General features: G+C 36.8%; 1 protein-coding gene across 50 annotated transcripts in view; it reads left to right on the top strand.

Moving 5' to 3' along the window:
- HS2ST1 (heparan sulfate 2-O-sulfotransferase 1) overlaps positions 1–27,069 on the top strand; it is a 195,653-nt gene that overhangs the window by 63,857 nt on the left and 104,727 nt on the right. Inside the window, exon 2 of one of the 50 annotated variants that reach the window (XM_081489941.1) lies at positions 23,296–23,365. The exons of the other annotated variants lie outside the window; for them this stretch is intronic. The gene's annotated coding sequence lies outside the window, so the exon portion shown is untranslated. The remainder of the gene's footprint in view (positions 1–23,295; positions 23,366–27,069) is intronic. 50 annotated transcript variants of the gene reach the window in all.

The following is a 27,069-nucleotide window of genomic DNA, read 5'->3' as shown; positions in this document are numbered from 1 at the left end:
AGTTCAGAGCATTGTGTTCATACACACATAAAAGCTAATAAAAATCTTTGAGAACTCTATAAATATTCTAGAATTTTTAGAGAATTTTAAGAATTTATTAACTATGACATAACCTTGTATGTTTTAATAAATAATGTTGGTCAATGTCAAAGGGTGGAGCAAATTCAAATGTGTTTGTACTAGATTTTACTCTGATAGGGAATACCTGATAGTATTAATAAAGGGCAGTTTTCTATTCTGGTTTCTTCTTTTTAGGTCTAGAATATCAGTTTTGAAATCCTTGAGAAATATTGTTTTTCTTATATGCTATTGGATTGGTCAGAAAATTCATTCTGCTTTTTCTGTACCAACTTATGGAAAAATATGAATGAACCTTTTGGCCAACCCAGTATTTCCATATAATATATGATACTAAAAAGAAATGGCAGGCCCAAATGAAGTCACTTGTGCTAACCCCCATGTCAGCAAACCAAGACTTACTAACCTAATTGCAGTTATAAACCTCCCCCAGGAATGTAATCTAAACTGGTCAGTCTGGAATCTTCTGGTCAGCATGAGTTGAGATAATCTGCTACATTGCCCTTTTTCGTTCTTCCTAGGGAGGTTACCTAAGTCTGAAATGATCCACTGTGTTCCTCTTGTGCCATTTGTGTAACTCCTTGGAGTACCTTTCTACTTGCTAGATAGGCACTGCTTGAACATGTAGCATGCAGTGCCCTTTAAATTTGTAAAAGTAGATATTACATATGTGAAAACTGGGGCCTAGCAATGCTGTATTTTCTGAAGTCACAGGTTAATATTAATGTGTTTCAGGTTTGAAAAAATGGTTACTAAGAAACCAACGATAGAATTTCCAATAGGCCTACAATTAGATATATTCATAGAATTCCGATTCATTCATAGAATGTTGCATCCCCTGACCTGCATCCACTGACATTGAAATCAAAGGAATGGAAGTAAGGTAATTGATTAGGGCTTGAAAACAAAGAAAAATGAGAGATTCAAGATATCCTCATGGGGCTTCCCAGGTAGCACAGTGGTAAAGAATCTGACTGCCCATGCAGGAGACTCAGGAGATGGGGGTTCGATGTTTCAGTTGGAAAGATCCCCTAGAGTAGGAAATGGCAACCCACTCCAGTATTCTTGCCTGGAAAATTCCATGGACAGAGGAGCCTGGCAGACTACAGTCTATAGTGTTGCAGAGTCCGGACGCGACTGAGCACATGCACACAAGATATGCTGAGCTTAATCCTCTTTTCTTATGGAATTTTAGTAGCTTTATTTGAGTTAAATGTGTATGCCATTTTTACAGATAATAGTTTAATGGAATGTGATTAAATTATTTATTAAGTATCCATGAACATTTGCAGGAAATTAAAAGATGTATAAGACTCCCACAGTTTCCCATATGTTGATATCCATTCACTCTATCTTACTAGTATCCTTAATTATCAGTTAAATTATTTTACCTATATATTGGATTGACCAGAAAGTTGGTTTGATGTTATGGAAAAGCCTGAATGAATTTTTTGGCCAACCAGAAATCAGCTTAAATTGTAAACTGGCATTCTGGTTTATAAATCAGGTGCCTCTGTGTTTGCTTAATATGAATTAGTTCCTCAAAGTTGTTTGTAAATCTATGTAAAGCCAGTTCTTGGTTCATCTTAAGCTGATTTTTTTTTTTTTGCTCCAATCCCCTTTAGATAAAAGTGTTGGAATTTTTTCATTTAAACCTATTTTGCAGTGTTGTTTTTGATATTTCTGGTCAAATAGTTTGTAAAAGTATATACGTTTTATGTACATTTTTTACATTAAATGATCCCAACTCCAATCTTGGTACACACATTTACAATTGATTTTTTAAGTGTGTTTGAGGTTAAATTTCCTCTAAATAAATAAACAAAACATCCTACATTGTTTGCTTGACACAATATCTGAGACTCTCAGTCATGCTAGCTTAGGGAAATTTTATCTGTAGAAAGAACATATTTTCAAGAGCCAAAGCTTCGAAAACCTTTTGTAATATTTTATTTCATGTTTGTTTCCCCTTACTTCTACCTTAAATCACACTACTACTAATGGTTTTTAACATCCATTACCACATGTAGTGACACATTTTTTTTACTTGTGATAATGTTTAAGATCTACTCTTAAGCAACTTTCAAATGTACAATATAGTATTGTTAACTATAGTCAACATGACTTCCCCAGGACTTAATTATTTTATAACTAAAAGTTTGTACCTCTTGATTTGTACGTTTCCCCATTTCACTTACTCCCCCTACCACAACTTAATAATTTTGATCTATAGCATCCAAACAAAGGAAATTGATCATTTCTGTTTACCTAGAAGGCAGGAATTGACATTTGTGTTTGTTTGTTTGTTTAAAGAAAGTAACACAAATCATTCAACCTTTGTAAAATCATCTTAAATTTAAAGACTTTGCCTTGGCATGTTGAGGTGTGCATTACCTGTTTGTAATGTATTGATAAATTTGGCTTTATTTCTTCAAAAATTAAAATCCCCTCCCAGATTTTTCAAAACAGCCCTAATTTCATACAAAGATTATTATCTCTGAAGTATTTACTAAATATTATTTCACTTCTTAATTTATTTTTACTGAGTGGTTCATTTAATATGTGATTTAAGTTTCATATCATTTAATAGGTTTTAAAAGTGACTATGTAAATGTGTATGCAAATTCATAAAACAAAAATTTTTCCTTGGTCCGTTTGTTACAGTTATTTTAGCTACATACTTGGTCAATTTTAGGGTTGAATTAGTTTCACCAGATTGTTATTTTACTGTTAAATAATTTTCCATCCTAAGTACATTGACACCCAGCAAGTCTTCTGATTCTCTTGCCTGTGGTAGGCATAATAATGGTACCCCAAGGATGTCTGCCCTAATCTCTGGAATTTGTTTACATGGCATAGAGGAATTAAGAGGAATTAAGGTAGCAGGTGAAATTAAGATTGTTATCAACTGGCTTTAAAATAGGGAGAGTATCCTGGGTTATATAGATGGGCGCAATATTGGGAAGCCCTAGTATAAACACAAAGATCCTTAAATGTAAGACGGAGGCAGAAGTGTCAATGTCAGAATTGTACCATGTGAGAAAGACTTAATGTCTATTGCTGGCTCTGGAGATAAAGCTGGGGCATGAGCCAAGGATTGAGAGCAACCTCTAGAAGTTGGAAAAGGTAAGAAAATGATTCTCTGGAGCCTCAGGACTCTAGAAAGAAGCACAGTCCTGTGACACCTTGCTTTTCACCCATTGAGACCAGTTTTGGACTTCTCATCTCCAGAACTGTAAGATAATAAATCTGTATTGTCTTAAGCCACTATATTTAATGGTACTTTGTTATGGGATCTGCAGAAAAATAATACATCTGAGTCCAGTGACTTACACTTTTTGTTACTCACACTAGGCCTAGTTAGAGACTCCTTATTCTTCTGTAGACTACTTTTTTTCTGTCAACTTGATAGTCCTTCGATTCCCTTCTGTTATTAGGATTATATTGGCCAGGGTGCTTAGTCTCAGACAGAAGAATTCAATGCAGCTAAATTTAGCACAGACAAATTTTTGAAAGACTGTCGTATAAACAGTTGTTGGGAGGGCTATAGGAACAGGCTGAGCTTCCAGGAAGGGCTCTCAAAACCACACTGCAGAACAAGACAGCCTAAGGAGCTGCTACCTTTGTTTGATCTGGAAGCCACAGAATCTGGAGGCTGCCCATGGCTGCTCACGGCATCTGGTCCCATCACTTCATGGCAGATAGATGGGAAAACAATGGGAACAGTGACAGACTTTATTTTCTCGAGCTTGAAAATCACTGCTGATGGCCACCACAGCCGTGAATTTAAAAGACACTTCTCTGAGATGATCACATTCTTTATTCTTCGTTTTATTAATATTGTGTATCACATTGATTTGTGGATACTGAAAAGTCTTTGCCTTTCTAGGATAAATTTCACTTGGATCATTTCAATGTATTGTTGGATTTAGTTTGATAGTATATTGTTGAGAAGTTTTGCATCCATGTTCACTAGTGGTATTGGTTGTCCTAGCCACAGCAATCAAAGAAGAAAAGAAATAAAAGGAATACAAAGAAGTAAAATTATCTATCACTATTGGTAGATGGAATGATGCTACACTAAGAAAATCCTGAGGATGCTACCAGAAAACTACTAGAGCTTATCAATGAATTCAGTGAAGTTGCAGGATACAAAATTTTGTTTCATTTCTTTACACTAACAATGCAGTATCAGAAAGAAAAGGAAACAGTTTCATTCACCGTCAAATCAAGAATACCTAGGAATAAACCTACCTAAGGAGGTAAAAGGCCTATATTCCAAAATCTATAACACATTGATGAAAGAAATTATAGAGAACACAGACAGAAAGGTATACCATATTCTTGTATTGGAAGAATCAGTATTGTTAAAGTTACCACACTGCCCAAGGTACTTACTTTACCAAATCAATGCAATCCCTATTAAATTACCAATGACATTTGTCACAGAGCAAGAGCAAAAAAATTTTAAATTTATATGGAAACACAAAAGACCCCGAATAGCCAAAACAATTTTGAGAAAAAAGAATGGAGCTGAAAGAATCATGCTTCCTGACTTGAGATTATACTACAGAGCTAGAGTAATCAAAACCATATGGTACTGGCACAAAAATAGATGCATAGATAAGTGGAACAAGATAGAAAGCCCAGAAATAAACCCATGGACTTATAGTCAGTCTACCACAAAGGAGGCAAGAATATACAATGGAGAAAAGACAGTCTCTTTAATAAATCGTGCTGGGAAAAGTGGACAGCTACATATAAAAGAATGAAGTTAGAACATTCTCTAACAACATATACAAAAATAAAAAGACGGATTAAAGACCTAAATGTAAGACCAGATAGTATAAAAGTCTTAGAGGAAAACATAAGCAGAACACTCTTTGACATAAGTCACAGCAAGATCTTTTTTGATCCACCTTCTCAAGTAGTGGAAATAAAAGCAAAAATAAACAAATGGTCTTACTAAACTTAAAAGCTTTTGAACAGCAAAGGAAGCCATAAACAAAAAGACACAATATTGTAAAGTTAAAAAATAGAAAATAAACTAAGAAATTGAAAAAACAAAAACAAAAAACCCAAAAAGACAAGGTATGAACTGGGAGAAAATATTTGCAAACAATGTGACTGACAAAGGCTAATTTCCAAAATATACAAATGCGCATACAGCTCAATATCCATAAAAATAATAAGAAAAAAACAACAAACAAAAATACCCAAACCCAATCAATAAATGTCCAGAAGACCAAAATCAACATTTCTCCAAAGAAGACATAAAGATGGCCAAGAGGCATGTGAAAAGACTCTCAACATCACTAATTATTAAAGAAATGCAAATCAAAACTACAATGAAGTATCACCTCACACCAGCCAGAACGGCCAACATTCAAAAGTCTACAAATAATAAATGCTGGAAAGGTTGTGGAGAAGATAGAACTCTCCTACACTGTTGGTGGGAATGTAAATTGGTTCAGTCACTATGGAGAAGAATATGGAGGTTCCTTAAAAAACTAAAAATAGATTTGCTGTATGATCCAGCAGTGCCACTACTGGGTATATCTGGAAAAGATACATGCACCCTTGTGTTTATTGCAGTAGTATTTACAACAGCCAAGACATGGAAGCCACTTAAATATCCATTGACAGGTAACTGGAGAAGGAAGATGTGGTGTATATGTATGTATGTAGATATCCATATATACATGCACGCATATATACAACGGAATACTATTCAGACACAAAAAATAATGCAATAATGCCATTTGCAGCAATGTGAATGAACCTACAAATTATCCTAATAGTGAAGTAGGAGACAGAAAGATAAATATATCACTTATATGTAGAATCTAAAAATGCTACCAATGAATTTATTTACCGTACAAAAGTAGACTCATAGACTTAGAAAAGCAACCTTATGGTTACCACAGAGGAAAGGTGGGTAGGCGGAAATTAGGAGTTTGGGATTAACAGATACTACTGTATATAAAATAACAACAAGGACCTAGTGTTATGGTACATGGAACTATATTCAATGTCTTGTAATGATGTATAATGGAAAAGAATTTGTGAAAGAATAGAACATATTTATAACTGAGTCACTTTGCTGTACACCTAGAACTAACACAACATTGCACATCAACTAAAAACAATATTTTTTGTCCTTTATGTGTATTCTCTGGTAGAAGGAACAGTCTGCTTTATCCTGTTTGTCTTGTTAAATGTTGTTTACCCCATAAGTGGTACTGATCTTTATAAACCAGGAGAATTAATGGTATGGAACAGGTTTATTCCAGATCTCCCTAAATCACCTACATGGACCAAATATTTAAGCATTCAATATCAAAAGCTATATATTTCCCATACTAGTAAGAGAAGAAAAGAGCACCAACTGTTCTTTCCCTTGTTCCCATCACTGTTTTCAAGACTAGATGATATTAACCTGAAGATTATCTACACATAGGTGTGGCTTATGATATATAAAGAAAGTTTGGACCATGATTTCACTGTATCGCAGCTCCTGTGAGGGATCATGGGGGTATCTCAAGCGTTACTCATACAAGATACATTGAAATTGATAGATCTACTTCATATTACTTGTAGTCCATGCACTGATGCAAAACGTCCTGTTGGTAATTTATGCAGCCATACTTAGATCTAAAAACCAACAAGAGTGTTTGAGGGGTTGGGTGGAGGAGAGGGGAGAGTGGTGTTTGCCCCTGTATCTACTACATGCTTATCAAGCGTGTGCCCAGTCACTTCAGTGCAGTCCAACTGTAGCCCACCAGACTCCTCTGTCCATGGGATTCTCCAGGCAAGAATACTGGAATGTATCTATTACTTAGACCAATATTGTTTTCCCTTGGCGAAAATACAGGAGTGGTTTTCTTTTTGCTTCTATTTATATGTCTATTAGAACATACCATTTTAGAGTTTTGTTTTCTTGTCTTTATTTCTAAATTAAAAGTTAGTTACATACCCTCTTCTTAGGGGCTTATTATAAATGCAGTCTTACTACTAATGCATATGCTTACTCTTTGATCCATCTGGATTCTATATAAATCATGTCTTTGTATATTAACAGTACTTACACACACACAACTACATTGAAATTTACAGTTTATAAATGTAGTGTTTTAAGAACTATGTTAAGGAAAGACCTTAGTCCCATTTCTGTGTGAATTACATTACCTGTGAAGCATCATTGCACATTTACATAAATATACATTTGCCAAATTATACCAAGTGGGAAAACTTAATACAATCATTTCATAATCATATAATCTAGTCAATATGATAGCATTTTCTCTTGATGCAATTTGGTAAACTGGTACTCCGTATAGATTCAAAGTAATATTCCACAGAATATGCAGTTTTATGTTTTTTCAGTGCTCTTCAGTTGGGTGTATGTGAATGGTGTGTAGAGAAATTGGATGAGCTACAAGTTTTCTCTTCAGTATGGGCAACTAAATTCCTTTGCTTTATTACATCTTAAGGTCCCATAGTGACAACAGCTCCAGATTGACTGTTGGCTAATTCTAGAGTACTAAAGTACTTATGATGATAAGAACAGTAATGTGAGATTGAAATTTTCAAGACAAAGTGTCTCCCACACTCCTTTTTGGAGGATTCAGTTTCTTTAAAAATCATTTAATAGTAGTGCTGATTTCAGGGGAAAAATGTGAAAGTGCACTGTAATCTTTGACTGTGACATGTATGAGTTTGTGTTGGGGTTGCAATGATTAAGCCTAATGCCAGGACAAGTAAAGCTGATGTTTTAGACTCTGTTTTTTATTGCAAAGTGTAAGCTGTATTGTTTCTTGAAGAATTAACAAACTGAAAATGCACACATTTCTTAACACTCTGATGTGCAGTATTTTGTTCATGTATCTTCAGTTAATGTAAAGTATATACTTTTGTTAAATGAATTTTTCTGAAATTCTCTTTGAGTAAGAATAGGAATGTGAATACTTCAAATTTTAATGATTGTTTTTTGGGGGGATAATGGGGGGAGCAAAACTTTCCTTGTGTTAATGTTAAGTCTCTTCAGTCATGTCTGAGATTCTCCAGGCAAGAATACTGCCATGCTCTTTTCCAGGGATTTTCCCAGCCCAGGGATAGAAACCATCTCTTATGTCTCCTGCATTGGCATCTGGGAAACCCTCTCAAACCACAGAGCTGTCTACAAAAGCAGGCTCGTGCTCAAGACACTCTTGACTGCAGAAGCAGACACACACCTGGGCACACCAGCTCTGCACACAGCTCCAAGGCCTCATGGGTTCGGGTGTTGGATCCCTGCTCCGTGGGGGACCAGCCTGACCGACTCCCATGGGCAGACTTGGAGAACATTGCAGGAGGGGGTCTTCTGGGGGAGAGGACATGCATCCTGACCAAGCAGGTCCATGTTCAAGGTTTCCTGGCCTAGAGCCAGACCTGCACTCCCAGAGCCGCCTCCCCAAAGCCAGGATTGAGGGGTCCCTCTGAGTACCCACCTGGCAAATCTACCTGCCACCTCCCTCACTAGAAATGGGAGCCAGCTCTCTAGGGAGTGTTAATACGCACAGCCACTTGGGGTGATGAGAAGAGAAGCCCTCAGCAGCCGGGCAGTGGGACGCAGCGTGGACTGGAAATGGGTGAGCTCAGGATCTTGAACTGAGTCTGGGGTCCCTGTGGCTGCTACCCAGACTCAGAAAGCCAGGACCACATGGCAGTGGCCCTGTAGATTAACCATACTAATTCAGAATGAAGAGTAAAGCTAGTTACTCCTTACACTTTTTAAGACATAAAAGGTGCTATGTGTGTTAAAAACAGTTTCAATTTGATAAAGGTTGTAGGAGGTTTTCCTCTCAGCTCTGGCATCTTATTATTACTGTTGGAGATGAAAGAGTCCAAACCTTACTGGTATATTTAACTGTTGAAGTTGTTGTTTCCTGACTGGAAAATTAAAACAAAAAAAAATTATAATTGATTTTATAATTATTTTTTAAAGGACCAATTAAATATAAAAATTGAAATCTATTGTAAGCCTTTTACCCTAAGCAGTAGCATCTCTATATAAAAATAGCTACTGTTAAACTTTGTGTGTGATTACCTTGGTGTTCAAGAGTTCCAGTGAGTATTAACCTGTTTACCAGGATATGATCTATAGTAATTCACAGTCTGATACCTGAAATCTTTTAAAAACGCCAACATAATATTTTTATTTATCTCTGTATTTAGCAGTTTGTTGGCAAATATAGAGATAACATGGAGAGTAAGATAGAGGGGATTAGGTTTGGCTATTTGGGATTCAGCTGTTAGCAATTAGTTTGAAGAGAGAACTGAAATGATTTACCTAGTCTAGGTTGTTGATTTAACATGTTCCTTTAATATATATTGGAACAACTATAGTGTATCAGTAAGTGTGCTAGATATATTCTGGAGATACAGTACCAAACAGGATAACAAGCTTCCGTTCTGTTCGGGGTAGCAAAAAAAATAAGCAAGATAATTTTATAGAGTAATAAGTGCTATGAAGGAAACAACAGAGGATGGAGTGATAAAGAAGGAATAGGAGAGTATTTTAATTCAGTGCTCATGGATGGTCTCACCGAAAATGTGATAATTAAGGTGATGAGAGGGCACCAGTGGTGTCTAGCTTCTTAAAATGGTGAGCTAAATTATTTAGATCAACTTTTTCAGTGAAATTAAAGAAATGCTGGATAAAGCATATTTTTAAATGCTTTAAAAATACTTAAGCTCTAAAAATATAGCCAGCCTCTTTTTGCATAGCATCCTATAACTTAATAGGACTAGATGCTGAGCAGAATAGGAGAATAAAGTGAAAAAAGAACTTTAAAGAAGTAACTGAGAAGTATGGCCACAGACTGCCTTTCATACATACGTGTGTTCCAGGTACATGTCGCCCAGCTTGGCTGGAAATGGTCCAATCTTCTAGTGTCCCCTAAAGCAAAATTTAACTTCTGTAGCTGAAACATGTTATCTTACAGTGAACCCCTACAAATACCTTTTTAAGCAAAAAGTGAAAGATCAGGCGAACGGAGAAACAGACAATTGAATGGAAGCAGTGGAAATGAACAGCAGAAGCAGAACTTCATAGACTTCAGATACTGAAATTATTAGACACAGAATTAAAACAACAATACTTACAAGTTATGGCATATCTGCATGGAAACCATGAAAAGCAGCACAGCATATTTGTAAAGGAACCAAACTATATTTTTAGAGATAAAAAACACTGTAAAAAGATAGTGAGCCTTCTGGTTCAGGCATTGTCAGTTAGCTTGTATCAAGTGAACCCTCCTATTGAAACTATTATGAAAGTTGGGCCGTGTCTGTAAAACAACCAGTTGAAGGCCTTGGAGAGCAACCAGTGTAAACTGGACTTGGGTGGGGAACTATGATTCCTGAGGAAAGGAAAGCTTTTGAAGTGATCTCTGAATCTAGTTTTTTCCTTGAGGGAATTTTCCAATTCTCAGTGCCGGATAGAACTCAAACAGAAGTGGCAGTTTTACTGGCTAAGGGTACAAAGAAGCTGGGGTCTGAGACCAAATCCTAGAGATGAGAGAAGTACAGAGAACTGAACATTCTACATAAAGTACCCACATATAAACTCCCTCAAGTGTAGTAGTTTTAATAACTACCAGACCTAGGGCAGGACTTCAGACATCAGACGATGTTGACTGTGAGGATACAAAGCTAAGCAGAAGTTTCCACAACCTTGGGGGAGATGTATTTGGATTCAAGTACATCAAAAACTAGTGAGAAGCACACTTAAGCCGTTAGCTAATATATATGTGTGTGTACACCTCCAAGATATATTCACTTGTGTGAATATAGTTTAAGAGCTAATGAATTTATTTAAAGAAACACAAAAATAGGCCAGATATTGTGATCTTTTATCTTATACAATATAGAAGAGTTAGGCTGTGTCCCAAATGCAAATGCTGCTTTGAGTAGCCTATGAAACAAAACACCTTTCGGTCATTACTGTGCATTATCTGAACAGTACGGTGTATGATGCCTACTGACTTTTCATTTGCTCTACCTGATTGCTCCAGAAAGTGAGAAGTAGAGGTCAAGAATACCACTGTGTTGGTCTATATATAAGTCTTTAAGTCATTTTTTAAAAAATCTAGCTAAGTTTCCGATTTATCTTCTCATATACAACCTACTTTTAAATGCTTGGGAAGATTTGCTGTAAGCACTAAAATATCCTCAGGATTGATCAGCACAGTTAATGCATGACCAGATGCATTCAGCATTCACAGGAACGTACAGCATTCAGGAGCATTTTTTTTACAGGTCAATGAATTTTCTACAGAGCTGTTGCTGAGAATTATTTTTTAAAGTACCTTCTCTAATATGCTTGTCTAAGTCAATAAGTCTCTTGTACTAGAAAGTTTTCATGCAATACATAAAGCAAAACACTAAATAAATAGTTTCTCAAGTGACATAATGTCTCTCTTTTACTTACTGTATCACAGAAGCACTGAAGTCATTACTGTTTTCTTTTGAAACGGATTTATTGTTATTGTTTCTTTTAAAAATAAGATTGATTTTATTGGGTCTTGAATTTTCTTAGGTTTTTTTTTTTTCTTTCCTTGCATACATACAAACAAATTTAATACAGCTTTTAAAAAGTGTTCTTTCTAATTAGAATTAATTTTTGCCATGTTTCAAACATCTTGTATTGAACTTTAAAGTGAAATTCACTAAGTATTTTATTACTTTCTCAAAAATCTAATCTATTGGTCAATTTTTAGAAATTCACCTAAAACTTTGCTATTTAAACTGTGGTCCTTGGAATAGCCTTCTGTGGCCATCACCTGGAAGCACATTAGAAATGCAGAATCTTGGGCCCTACCCTTGATTTACTGATTTGTAACCCATGAACAGTATGAAAAGGCAAAAGGATAGGACACTGAAAGATGAACTCCCCAGGTCAGTAGGTGCCCAATATGCTAATGGAGATCAGTGGAGAAATAACTCCAGAAAGAATGATGGGATGGAGCCAAAGCAAAAACGATACCCAACTGTAGATGTGACTGGTGATAGATGCAAAGTCTGATGCTGTAAAAAGCAATATTGCATAGGAACCTGGAATGTTAGGTCCATGAATCAAGGCAAACTGGAAGTGGTCAAACAGGAGATGGCAAGAGTGAACGTTGACATTCTAGGAATCAGCGAACTAAGATGGACTGGAATGGGTGAATTTAACTCAGATGACCATTATATCTACTACTGTGGGCAAGAATCCCTTAGAAGAAATGGAGTAGCCATCATGGTCAACAAAAGAGTCCGAAATGCAGTACTTGGATGCAATCTCAAAAAAGACAGAATGATCTCTGTTCGTTTCCAAGGCAAACCATTCAATATCACGGTAATCCAAGTCTATGCCCCGACCAGTAACGCTGAAGAAGCTGAAGTTGAACGGTTCTATGAAGACCTACAAGACCTTCTAGAATTAACACCCAAAAAAGATGTCCTTTTCATTATAGGGGACTGGAATGCAAAAGTAGGAAGTCAAGAAACACCTGGCGTAACAGGCAAGTTTGGCCTTGGAGTACAGAATGAAGCAGGGCAAAGGCTAATAGAGTTTTGCCACGAGAACGCACTGGTAATAGCAAACACCCTATTCCAACAACACAAGAGAAGACTCTACACGTGGACATCACCAGATGGTCAACACCGAAATCAGATTGATTATATTCTTTGCAGCCAAAGATGGGGAAGCTCTATACAGTCAGCAAAAACAAGACCAGGAGGAGACTGGCTCAGATCATGAACTGCTTATTGCCAAATTCAGACTTAAATTGAAGAAAGTAGGGAAAACCACTAGACCATTCAGGTATGACCTAGATGAAATCCCTTATGAGTATACATTGGAAGTGACAAATAGATTTAAGGGACTAGATCTGATAGAGTGCCTGATGAACTATGGACAGAGGTTCGTGACATTGTACAGCAGACAGGGATCAAGACAATCCCCATGGAAAAGAAATGCAAAAAAGCAAAGTGGCTGTCTGAGGAGGCCTTACAGATAGCTGGGAAGAGAAGAGAAGCGAAAAGCAAAGGAGAAAAGGAAAGATATTCCCATCTGAATGCAGAGTTCCAAAGAATAGCAAGGAGAGATAAGAAAGCCTTCCTCAGCGATCAGTGCAAAGAAATAGAGGAAAACAACAGATTGGGAAAGACTAGAGACCTCTTCAAGAAAATTAGAGATACCAAAGGAACATTTCATGCAAAGATAGGCTCGATAAAGGACAGAAATGGTATGGACCTAACAGAAGCAGAAGATATTAAGAAGAGGTGGCAAGAATACACAGAAGAACTGTACAAAAAAGATCTTCACGACCCAGCTAATCACGATGGTGTGATCACTCACCTCGAGCCAGACATCCTGGAATGTGAAGTCAAGTGGGCCTTAGAAAGCATCACTACGAACAAAGCTAGTGGAGGTGATGGAATTCCAGTTGAGCTATTTCAAATCCTCAAAGGTGATGCTGTGAAAGTGCTGCACTCAATATGCCAGCAAATTTGGAAAACTCAGCAGTGGCCACAGGACTGGAAAAGGTCAGTTTTCATTCCAATCCCAAAGAAAGGCAATGCCAAAGAATGCTCAAACTACCACACAATTGCACTCATCTCACATGCTAGTAAAGTAATGCTCAAAATTCTCCAAGCTAGGCTTCAGCAATACGTGAACCGTGAACTTCCAGATGTTCAAGCTGGTTTTAGAAAAGGCAGAGGAACCAGAGATCAAATTTCCAATATCCACTGGATCATTGAAAAAGCAAGAGAGTTCCGGAAAAACATCTACTTCTGCTTTATTGACTATGCCAAAGCCTTTGACTGTGTGGATCACAATAAACTGGAAAATTCTGAAAGAGATGGGAATACCAGACCATCTGACCTGTCTCTTGAGAAACCTGTGTACAGGTCAGGAAGCAACAGTTAGAACTGTACATGGAACAGCAGACTGGTTCCAAATAGGAAAAGGAGTACGTCAAGGCTGTATATTGTCACCCTGCTTATTTAACTTATATGCAGAGTACATCATGAGAAACGCTGGGCTGGAAGAAACACAAGCTGGAATCAAGATTGCTGGGAGAAATATCAATAACCTCAGATATGTGGATGACACCACCCTTATGGCAGAAAGTGAAGAAGAAGTAAAGAGCCTCTTGATGAAGGTGAAGGAGGAGAGTGAAAAAGTTGGCTTAAAGCTCAACATTCAGAAAACTAAGATCATGGCATCTGGTCCCATCACTCCATGGGAAATAGATGGGGAAACAGTGGAAACAGTGTCAGACTTTACTTTTTTGGGCTCCAGAATCACTGCTGATGGTGATTGCAGCCATGAAATTAAAAGACGCTTACTCCTTGGAAGGAAGGTTATGGCCAACCTAGATAGCATGTTTAAAAGCAGAGACATTACTTTGCCAACAAAAGTCTGTCTAGTCAAGGCTATGGTTTTTCCAGTGGTCATGTATGGTTGTGAGAGTTGGACGGTAAAGAAAGCTGAGCGCCGCAGAATTGATGCTTTTGAACTGTGGTGTTGGAGAAGACTCTTGAGAGTCCCTTGGACTGCAAGGAGATCCAATCAATCCATCCTAAAAGAGATCAATCCTGGGTGTTCATTGGAAGGTCTGATGTTGAAGCTGAAACTCCAATACTTTGGCCACCTCATGCGAAGGGTTGACTCATTGGAAAAGACCCTAATGCTGGGTAGGATTGGGGGCGGGAGGAGAAGGGGATGACAGAGGATGAGATGGTTGGATGGCCTCATCGACTCGATGAACATGGGTTTGGGTAGACTCCGGGAGTTGGTGATGGACAGAGAGGCCTGGCATGGGGTCGCAGAGAGTCGGACACGACTGAGCGACTGAACTGAACTGGATCTGTATTTTGATAAGCTCCAGTGATATCTATACACATTAAAGTTGGAGAAGTACTGATCTAAAAGCTTATTTCCTAAGGTTTATGTTTAATCTACCTAAGTCTTAAAGAGCCATATACAAAGCACCATTAGAAATCAAGTTATTTTAAAAGCTTTCAAGGGTATCTTGGAGGCTGATTTAATCTGTACTTTTTAGAAAATATTTTTTTTTCCTAGTGATTGTACTGTGTCATTTTATTATGCCTTTTTTTTTTTTCCTATCTAGTTTCACATGTTTAGCTCTCAGCTCTTTGCCATACTTTTTAAACTAATAATCAGCCCTATCTTTTTCACTTGGGCTGTTAAATTTCTGATATTCATCATGTCCGAAAAAGATGTATCACCATCCTTCTCAAACTATGCTTTCTTTCTTAACTTGCTTTTGTTAATTACCTAGCTATATCAGACCCAGTGAAGTCTCCTATTTTCTGAATCTCTTCATAGCTTGTGTTCAGTGATTCCCCTCTTTCTTTATTGCTATAACCCCTTTTATCCCTTCTATAGAGATGGAGATGGAATTCATGTCTTCAACATAACTCCCTGTTTTTGTATTTCTTCTGTTGTTCAGTCGTGTCTTAACTCTTTGCAACCCCATGGACTGCAGCATGCCAGGCTTCCCTGTCCTTCACCATCTCCTGGAGTTTGTTCAAACTCATGTCCATTGAGTCGATGATGCCATCCAACCATCTCATCCTCTGCTGACCCCTTCTCCTGCCTGCAGTCTTTCCCAGCATCTTTTTCCAGTGAGTTGGCTCTTCAAACCAGGTGGTCAGAGTATTGGAACTAGCTTCAGCATCAGTCCTTCAATGAATATTCGGGGTTGATTTCCTTTAGGATTAACTGGTTTGATCTTCTTGCTGTCCAAGTGACTCTCAAGAATCTTTTTCAGCACCATAGTTTAAACGCAGCAATTCTTCGGCACTCAGCCTTCTTTATGGTCCAACTCTCACCTCCATACATGACTAGTGGGAAAACCATAGCTTTGACTATATGGATCTTTGTCAGCAAAGTGATGTCTCTGCTTTTTAATACTCCATCTAGGTTTGTCATAGCCTTTCTTCCAAGGAGCAAGCATCTTTTAATTTCATGGCTGCAGTCACCATCTGCAGTGATTTTGGAGCCCAAGAAAATGAAATCTGTCACTGTTTCTGTTTCCCCATCTATTTGCCATGAAGAGATGGGACCAGATGCCATGATCTTGGTTTTTTGAATGTTGAGTTTTAAGCCAGCTTTTTCACTCTCCTCTTTCACCTTCATCAAGAGGCTCTTTAGTTCCTCTTTGCATTTTGCCATTGGAGTGGTGTCATCTGTATATCTGAGATGATTGATATTTCTCCTGGCAATCCTGATTCCAGCTTGTGGTTCATCCAGCCCTATATTTTTCATGATGTACTTTGCATATAAATTAAATAAGCAGGGTGACACTATACATCCTTATATAAGTAAAGTTTCTGGTGGAAAGCAGTATTTGGAATGCACCTTTTTTAAATTAAAAAAAATTATTCTTGATCATTTAGTTGAAAATAGTATGCTAGCAAGTCCTTCTTACCAATTGATGACTGGATATTAATTTTTAAGTTTCTGTCTTTTACAGTTAACAAGGTTTCCATGTTATGCAGTAACCAACTCTTAACACATTTTGACTCACCAAAAACTAAAATTAACTGAAAACCCCTGAAATAGAATGGTTCTTATGAAGCAAATAATCAATGCCCTCACCTTTAGGTACCTAAGAAGAATAATTAATATTTCTGTATGATTGCTTAGCATAAAATGGAGAGACAGTTATTTCTTAAGGCTGAATAAGATTATACAGAAAGTAGAAACTAATACATACTAATTTAAACACAATTTGGGGATAGAAGTTAAAGATCCTGACCCCTTTATTTTATATTAAAACTGAGACAGGAGTTAAATGTTTTCTTCTGTTCCCTTGTGGTTCAGATGGTAAAGAATCTCCTTGTAATGCAGGAGACCTGGGTTTGATCCCTGGGTCAGGAAGATCCCCTGGAGGAGGAAATGACAACCCACTCCAGTATTCTTTCCTGGAAAATTCCATGGACAGAGGAATTCCTGGCAGGCTGCAGTCCATGGGGTTGCAAAGAGTTGGACAGGACTGAGAGACTTAACACTTCACATTTCAGATGCCAAAATAGTATGCAGAGCACATCTCTCAGCTTTTGAGCTTCAGTCTAAACTCCAGAAACTTGATAATATAAAATTTCTAAATTATGTTCACTTTCAATTTGGAATAAAAAGTTAGCTCTTGGATTAAATGACAACACTTGGCATCAGACTGTGCATGTGAGTAGCTTTAATATGAAGACTTCATGTTCTAAAAAATGATCCAAGAGTAGGAGGTACTTAGTAGTTTGAGGCTAATGGATTGTTGGGGACATCTAAAATTGTGTTGAAAAGCTTATAAGATTTTGCCAAGTTTGACTCTTTTTCTTTATGTATGGCAAACGTTTAATCTTCTATAGCTTTTGTATACTTCAACTGTATAATAGCACAGTGTGAGTATATTCAATTTTGTCTTGGGAAAATACTCCCCTGTTTTCTGGGTTAGAGTTGCTGGAATAATTTTAACAATTTTACCCTCAGTTGTTTTTTATTGAAGATTAGCCCCATACTACTGGTGGCTCATGTGGTAAACGATTCACCTGCAATGCAGGAGACCCGGGTTCAATCTCTGGGTCAGGAATATCCCCTGGAGAAGTGAATGGCTACCTGCTGCAGTATTCTTGCCTAGAGAATTCCATGGACAGAGGAGCCTGGCGGGCTATAGTCCATGGACATGACTGAGTGACTTTCACTTTTCACTACTATTTTAAAGATATTTAAAATACCACTAAGAATCAAAATTAATATCTGCAATATATTGGTTTCCAGAGTTTTTTTCCTTTGTTGTTGCTGGGTTTTTTGTTTTTTGGTTTTTCTTTTGCTCAAGGTGGGTCAGCCTTTATTACTGGGGTGGGTGGGTTGTGGGGGCAGTTCCTACATGAGCATAGGACACTGTGAAGAAGAAGAGAAGCTTCAGCCCCAGCTGGGGAGGGGATTTCTGCAGTTGACATGAGCAGAAGCCTGAGTCACAGTAACTCCCACTTGAAGATGGTCATCTAGATCCTCCACCACCTAGATATACGGAGGGCCAAGGCAGTGAGGGGTTCCCACTGAGCTGTACATAGAAGTTTGGTTTCAGTTATAGTGGGGGAAATTTTTTGCTTTTATTCAGATGGGCATGACCCTGATAATCTTACTATATTAATTTAGGGAATAGGAAAAATAGATGAAAAGTTGGAGTAGGAATATTTTTAAAAAACTTAATTTCCTGAAATGCTCAAATGTTTAGAGAGGACAATCAGGAAAAGAGGGGTGCTGTATATGAATACCTTTGGATTTACTATGAATAGGCTGTTTCTCGTAATATGTTGTTCATCTTTTTTGAACCAACTTCCTTTCTCTAAAACATAGTCATATAATCTCTGAGTTGAATTTTGTTAGTATTGGGAGTTTCAGATCTTTATTTCTTTTTGGAAAAAAATCTGTTTAGTGTTTGTTTTATACATCTTCCTTATCTTGTCCCTTTTTATATGGGCTCTCTGTAAGGAGGAAAAGGAGGAAACTTGAAATTAAATTTAATGTGACTTTAAATATTTACTTTTACTTGGTTAAAGAAAAATCTAAAACAGTCATGCTCTGAAAATTTAGAGGAGGAGGCTTTTAGAACTTTAGGCTTAGAATTGAAAAAAAAACTTAAAACATAAAGTATAATTTTAAAAAGACTTAGTATTTATTATTATATCAATTCCTATTTTCTTTTTATAACACTTCTAGGTCTTTTGGTAGGTGACAACTTTGTGGGTAGCTGTTATTCAGACTCTTAAATATTAAGTCTATCAATCTCACTTAATCTCAGTAATATTTTATTATTATACAAAATTCTTACTGTTTTCCTTGCTCTTTCAACAAAATATTAATTTCTTTTTCATTTTCCACTGAATACTTTGTGTGAAGTCCACTTTTTGGTCACCAAAGATCCCAAGAATCCTTGTTTTACTTATTTTGGGAGTAATTGCTCAGTAGGCTAGAATGTAGACTAACTGCTCTTCAGACTTTTTAGTAGAGGAACTTTATAATTAAAATCTCTTATGGAGGGAATTCCCTGGTGGTCCAGTGGTTAAGAATCTGCCTTGCAACACAGGGGATACAGGTTTGATCCCTGATCGGGAAACTAAGGTCCCAGATGCCACAGGGCAGCTGAGCCTGTGTGCCACAACTGGAGAGCACACATGCATTAACTAAGACCAAATTAGTTAATTAGAACTTTAATGGATGCTTAGCATGTATAAATGTAAGGTACGTAAGTATACTGTTGTCCTTTTGAAGTGGTAGCTGTAGAGGTGGACTTTGAGCCCTAAGAACTTGTGTGAGCAAAGATGAGTGTGTGATCCAAGCTCCTTGGGCTCCATGAATACCAGTCCAGACTGTGGAATGAATCTTTAGTTAGTGATGATGAGTCAGGTGAAGAAGGATCTTTGGCAAGGGAAAGCAAAATGTTGCTGCCTCAAGTTTTGAGAAAATACTTGGTTATGGTTGATTTCTTAGAAGTGGGACACAGGTTAAATCAAGAGCTGTTTAGGATATTTTGTTTCTGTTTTGTGTTAGATATGCAACTAGTTGAGGAAAAAGTTCAGGAGAAAAAAACAGAATAATGTGTACCCAGTTTTGAGGGAACACCATCAGTGTTTGTACTAGATGAGATTTTATATGCAATTAACCAAAGTTTAAAAATAAGTTGTGAATGCATACAGTATTCATGAATAAAAGCTATTTTTTTCTCTTTTCATGAAATAGCATGATTAAGTAGTGTGTGTATATATTACCATTGACCCATTTAATTGAAGTGCTTAGTGGTACATATTCTAGTTTTGTTTTAGAACAAAAATAGTCAATTTTTGTAATTTCTTATATGCTTGTCTTGGATTTTACTTGATGCTGTTACCTTTATAGACACTGTCAAGTATGTATTTGTGTTTTAGTCATCAGCCTTTTGTGTTTTTAGTGATAGAATTCTTAGTGTGTGGCTAAGGAATATGTTTGTTTGTGCCACCAAACATAGTTTCCAAATAACTTTTTTCAGTTCATTTATTGATCAAAAAATATTTATTGAGTGTCAGGCATATATCTCAAACTTTTAACTTTAGGACCTAAACTGTGATTATGGTCATTATTGACTAAGGAGGTGCTTCTCTGTCAGAGGAGTACATCTTACAGCAAATATTGTTTACAGGCTTTTATAAAGGAATATTTACTTCTTATTGGAGTCACTGTCATCTGAAGAATGACAAAATAAATGTGTGTGTTCTGTGAACTACATACACAGTTTGACCTGAGAACATCTAAGAAAAAATATTCTATATAGGAACCCCCTCTGCAAGGGATTCATGGTGAACACTGGATGCTGTAGAGCTTCAAATTTTTCAAAGAATATCAAGAGTTGGAATGGGAGTCAAAAGCCACATAGTTTACCCTCTCAGGTTTAGTCACTAAGTTGTGTCTGACTCTTGCAACCCCATGGGCTAGAGCCTGCCAGGCTCCTCTGTCCGTGGAATTTTCCAGGCAAGAATACTGGAGTGGGTTGCCATTTCCTTCTCCAGGGGATCTTCCCAACCCAGGAATCGAACTCTGGTCTCCTGCATTGCAGGCAGATTCTTTACCATCTGAGATTGCCCTCTCAAGCAATATTGAAGTTGACTCCATATTCTTTTTGATAGGTGGGCATCAGTCTTCCACTAAAAATTTCTGGAAACGGTAACATAAGTAAAGGATAATCAATTTTAGTTTTAAATAACTATCACAATTGGAAAATTCCTTATCAGTTGAGCTAAAGATGTTTCTTATTTTCCATTCTTTGGTCTCAGTTTTGACCTCTGGAGTTAGCAGTTTAATTCTGATCTAATCTGTCCTTCCATATGTGGCAGTTGACATGTTTGAAGTTAGTTATCATGTTCCTTCAGTAAGCTTTTTTTTTTTAACATCTAGTGAATTTCTTTTGCCATAAAACTCAAATTTAGAAGAATAATTTTATAATGTATGGATTCTCTATTGCCCACTTAGAGGCAGACTTCTGTAACTGTTGGCTTTGTCATTTTTCTTGAGCTTTTTATGTTTTATGTATTGATAGTTTGAGAATTTGGGGGGAGTGTCTGATCCTATAATTTTCCTAAATGTTCAAATAAATAAGTCCTGATAACTTTTTAGGCAAAGAAAGTATTTTAATCTATTTTTATGTATTTAAAAAAACTGACTTAAAAACTATTACATTTAGTGATACAGTGAATATTAAGGTTTAATCTTTAAAAATTAATAAAAGTCAAAATTGAATGATATTAGAAATTCTGTGTTTAAATAGATGTCAGTGATTTACTCCAGTTGGCACAATTTTAACACTATACATAATTTCTCTGTAGCAATACTTATATTCAGTAATTAGAGATTACATGAATATTTATTTTTGTTAGTTTTCATTAATGAAGAAAACTAGAAGGAAAAGATTCTAGGAAGATTCAGAGTAGCTATAAAGAGAAGAATCTTAAGAAAAATATGGTAACAAAATTGTGTTGAGGCATTAATAGCAAAGTTCTGTACATTTGCCTCTGATGTTTTTGTCCAGCACACCCAGTCGTAGATTGTACAATAGAAGTGAGATAAATATTCTTAATACTCTTCTTATTATTACTTCTTGGGTATGTGAGATTTAGATTACTTTTGTTGTATGTTCTTTTGCTAGAACTGAGATGCTTCTAAATTTAATTAATGAACTATATTAGTTAGTTAATTATAACTTAATTAGTGAACTATATCACATGCCAATCTTTGTTTTCCTCTAGTCAGATTACTAAAATTTAGTGTATTAGGAAGGATTCTCCTCCACCAAAATACATTTTTATTAGGATATTTTAGTATGCATGTAACTACAGAGAAAAGTAGATTTCTAGTAACAATTTTGTGAGCAGTGAAAAAATATGTCTTCCCTGGTGGCTCAGAGGTTAAAGCATCTGCCTCCAATGTGGGAGACCCGGGTTTGATCCCTGGGTCGGGAAGATCCCCTGGAGAAGGAAATGGCAACCCGCTCCAGTATTCTTGCCTGGAGAATCCCATGGACGGAGGAGCCTGGTAGGCTACAGTCCATGGGGTCGCAAAGAGTCGGACACGACTGAGCGACTTCACTTTCACTTTCACTTTCACTTCTTCCCATATAAAGAAAAATATCTTCTTTAAATTTTTGAGTGAAGAGAAAGATGTATTTCCAGATTCATTTTATTTTTATATAAAATGTGATTTTTCATAATATTTTAAATATTAGATAAAACAGAAAGTCTTGTCTAATCTCTATTATTAAAATGAAATTTTAAATAAATAGTTTTATGGAATTCTTATGAGAACTGACAAGTTTTGTAATAGGCTGTTCAGTAACCCAGCGAGATTTGGGGAAGTGCTTACTGTTTTCCTTGTAAAGTTTTCTCTTACCTTAAAAGGTACCACTAATGCCTAGGAATAGTAGTGAATTAATGAAAAATTTAAACATTGACTTAAGACACTTAGCTTATTTTTTGCTGCCAAAATATCCAGAAGACATTTAGTAATGCTGTGAGCCATAGGAGTTGCTGAGTTAGTTCACTTTTTATGGTACTACCCAGATATGCAGGGAATCCCTAACAAAGGGCATCAAGGTAAAATATTGCACGCATAGAATTAGCCTCAAGAGAGGCTAGTTTGCATATATAGGCATTGCCTGCCTTCTGATTGATTAGGCCTGTTACCATGAGATTGTATTTATTATAGGCAACATTTCAGTAATTATTTGCATAAGTGATTAATAGCCAAATGATTATTGATTTTAGTTAATTAGAAAGTTCAGGATGAAAATTCTGAATGGAATAGATTGAATCACTTCATTATATTGAGTCACACAACTTGATATTATTAAAACTTAAAATGACTACTTAAAGTTGTCATGCTATGAATATTCTAAGAAAGTCTGAATGATTTTAATCAGTTCTAATAGTAACATATATTAATCTGAAATGAATTTTCAGATATTTTGCTAATGAAAGATACTGGCTTAATCTCTTTACTAGCAATATTTTTGTCTACCAGTAGCTGTTGAATTAAAGATGTTATTATTAATATGCTGTTGTGTAATTTCTCTAGTCTTTTCATTGTGTTTTTATCAGTATCTTTTTAACTCAAATTTTTTTTTTTTGCCTCTGTAGTGTATACTGCGTGAAATAGCAATCTTGTAAAAGAGAAAGCGTTTTAAAGGAGGGATTTTCAACTAAGTAGGTAATGCTGTTCTCTGCAGTAGGAAGGTTAAATTCTTTCCTAACAACGTAAGAGCTTGTGAGTCGACAAATTCTGTATGAATTGTACCTAAATAACCTTGTAAGAGGCTTCCCTGGTGGCTTAGATGGTAAAGAATCTGCCTGCAGTGGGGGAGACCTGGGTTTGATCCCTGGGTTGGGAAGATCCCTTGGAGGAGGGCATGGCAACAAGATGCCAGTATTTTTGCCTGGAGAATCCCCATGGACAGAGAAGCCTAGGGTACAGTCCATGGAGTCGCAAAGAGTCGGACATGACTGAGCGACTAAGCACAGCACAGCGACCTCTTAATTTATTTCCTTCAGCCCTTGGTCACACCAGAAGTTGATGGAAGTCATTTAGGAACTCAGATTCATCAGAATTTATGAGATTATTTTGTTCTAGCTTAAAAAAAAAAGTTATATTCTAGAATAGAGTTTCATACACGTTACTCTTACACACATATATCCATGTAAAATCCTAACTACTCTTACACACATATTCATGTAAAATCCTAAGAGATACATTGTATATGTATGTGCATCTTACCATCTTTAGGTCTCGTAGTTCTTGGCTTCCTGGCATGTGAATAAAGAGATCTACCAAGTTTAATTTATAGATCCTGCCAAGATTCCCACAAGTATGAGCTTGTGCCTCTGGGTATTATAAAGAATACACAGAAGGACTTGAACTGAAGAAGTATGAGGCAGTTATAGTGGTGTCCATGCACTGCCATCATAGCAAGTCTTGTTAAAATGTGATAGAAGAAACTGTTTTTTCCGTTTAACTTCTTGGCTGTTATGTTCCATTCAGTTTTTTTTTTTTTTTAACCTCAAAATACTTGGCACTCATCTGACATCTCCAGTGACACACAGCTACACAGTATTTTTTCCATTCTAAGCCTACTGCACAATACATGACTTTTCAGTGTTTTTTTGAGTAGAATGTTAATGGTGTGACAGTTTATCATTTATGCACAACACTAATGCATGCCATACCCTCTTGGTGCCCACATCCTTGCTTCTCTGTCATTTAGACTTAATGCATAGAAATTCTTCTTTAAATGCTAAATTTAGGACTTTTTTGTGTATACTTGTACATCCATTTTTAAAATCACCAACGATCTTCACTATGTTATCTTTATTTTCAATAACATAAACTAGTATAAACCATTCTACCTTCTAACCTGATTTGCAAAATTAATCTAAAAGTAAAACTTGCTTGCTTCTTTAAGTTGTAGCATGTAATGGCTAAAAACAGGACTCAGATTTCTGAATTGTGGAGAAAGGAAAATAATACTGTATCAGAAAAAGGGTTACTTAAATCAGGCCTTCTTGGGCCCTGCTTTAGGTCTAGTTTTCCTGACAAGTGGTTTAAATCAAAGGTCTCCTGCATTAAATCTCAGAGAAGCCAAGTCCACATATTTAAAACCTTCTGTAGATAGAATCAGCATAATGAGGTGACTAAAAAAATAGACAAGTTCAATAAGTCTTATAGGGAAATATATTTCATTATTTTTCTTTTCATAACCCATGATTTTAGGGAAAAATAATGAAGACAAGTTGCAGGCATACACCATTTGTTAATGGCTCATATTTGAAAATTGATAATTAAGTCATATCTAGCACTGAAACAAAATGAATACGATTGCTTCTGCCATGTTTTGGCAGAGCATTTATTCACTGTAATATTTTGAAATATAATTGCTGAGCAAAAATGACATGCTGATGCCTTACTTAATTGCATTTACTCCACAATCAGTTATCTGTAAGCTACAACACAATTCTTCAGTGAATTTTCTAAATTCAGCAGTTAGTAACATTTTTGGCCCAGTACATAAATTAATGCTTTGACAAGCCTTTTAAAAAGGTAAATAGGTGAATTTCTTAGGAAACAATGCAGAGTAAAATTAAAAAGACTGAACAGTTGTAATTTATGTTTGGCTGACTCTGCCTTAAGAAGGTAAGGCAACTCATGTTTTTAGTAAAAATTTCTTGAAGCTAATGTTAATCTAGGTACTAATTCTATAGCCAAATGGAGAAGGAGTTTGAGATTAGAAAACAACTCTGTTCAATATTACTAATGCCCAGCTGACTGGCACTACCAGCCAGTTGAGTGTACGTGTTTTACACGTTTACGTTTTCCCATCCCCTTCAGTTCAGTTCGGTTCAGTCGCTCAGTCGTGTTCGACTCTTTGCGACCCCATGAACCGCAGCACGCCAGGCCTCCCTGTCCATCACCAACTCCTGGGAGTCCACCCAAACCAATGTCCATTGAGTCGGTGATGCCATCCAACCATCTCATCCTCTGTCGTCCTCCTGCCCTCAGTCCTTCCCAGCATCAGGGTCTTTTCAAATGAGTCAGCTCTTTGCATCAGGTGGCCAAAATATTGGAGTTTCAGCTTCAACATCAGTCCTTCCAATGAACACCCAGGACTGATTTCCTTTAGGATGGACTGGTTGGATCTTCTTGCAGTCCAAGAGACTCTCAAGAGTCTTCTCCAGCACCACAGTTCAAAAGCATCAATTCTTTGACACTCAGCTTTCTTTATAGTCCAACTCTCACATCCATACATGACCACTGGAAAAACCATAGGCTTGACTAGATGGACCTTTTTTGAGAAAGTAATGTCTCTGCTTTTTAATATGCTGTCTAGGTTGGTCATACCTTTCCTTCTAAGGAGTAAGTGTCTTTTAATTTCATGGCTTCAGTCACCATCTGCAGTGATTTTGGAGCCCAGAAAAATCAAGTCAGCCACTTTCCACTGTTTCCCCATCTATTTGCCATGAAGTGATGGGACCGGATGCCATGATCTTAGTTTTCTGAATGTTGAGCTTTAAGCCAACTTTTTCACTCTCCTCTTTCACTTTGATCAAGAGGCTCTTTAGTTCTTCTTCGCTTTCTGCCATAAGGGTGGTGTCATCTGCATATCTGAGGTTATTGATATTTCTCCCGACAATCTTGATTCCAGCTCGTGCTTCTTCCAGCCCAGTGTTTCTCATGGTGTACTCTGCATATAAGTTAAATAAGCAGGGTGACAATATACAGCCTTGACGTACTCCTTTTCTCATCCCCTTACTCTGTTTCTAATACTAATGTGTGATCATTGCCCTCTTGTAGACTGGAAAGTAGTGGAAAGAGAAGGTAAACAGGCTCAAATTAAATGTAATCACAAACAGAGGTATATCCAAGAATATCATATCCAATTTTATTACTGTCCTTGTTATGTTAGTCTCCTGACTTTCAACTAGGCTAGTACTTAGGTTCACCAAAGGGCTTTTTGGCTGCCATGGATCTGTACCATTTCACTACTTAATGTCTGTCCTACTAGGTACCTCTCACACTTGCCACAGATAGGGTATATAGTGCAGCTTTTGGTAAACTGTAATAGCAGACAACTCCAGAAACTCAGCGGGTTTTTAATTTTCATATATACTTTGCAGATCTGCTGTGGCTTTGCTCTGTGCCCTTTTCCTGAGATGTATGTGATGGAGAGGGAAAAAGAGTGATGGAACTTGTATGATGGCTCTAAAGCTTCTGCTTGGAACTGGCACATGCCACTTTTACAGTTCATTGGTAGAAGGAGCTCAAATGGAAACAGGAAATGTAACTCTCCTCTAGGGACGGGCCTGATAACATTAGGCCAGAGGCCAGTAATAAAATCTATCACATGGGTATTAATATTCCTG

The sequence above is a fragment of the Giraffa tippelskirchi genome, chromosome 5 (assembly GCF_054371585.1).
Source record: "Giraffa tippelskirchi isolate mGirTip1 chromosome 5, T2T-mGirTip1v1.2.pri, whole genome shotgun sequence".
Taxonomy (NCBI): domain Eukaryota; kingdom Metazoa; phylum Chordata; class Mammalia; order Artiodactyla; family Giraffidae; genus Giraffa; species Giraffa tippelskirchi.
The sequence above is the reverse complement of the archived record's forward strand: the minus strand, read 5'-3'. Positions and strand labels throughout refer to the sequence as shown.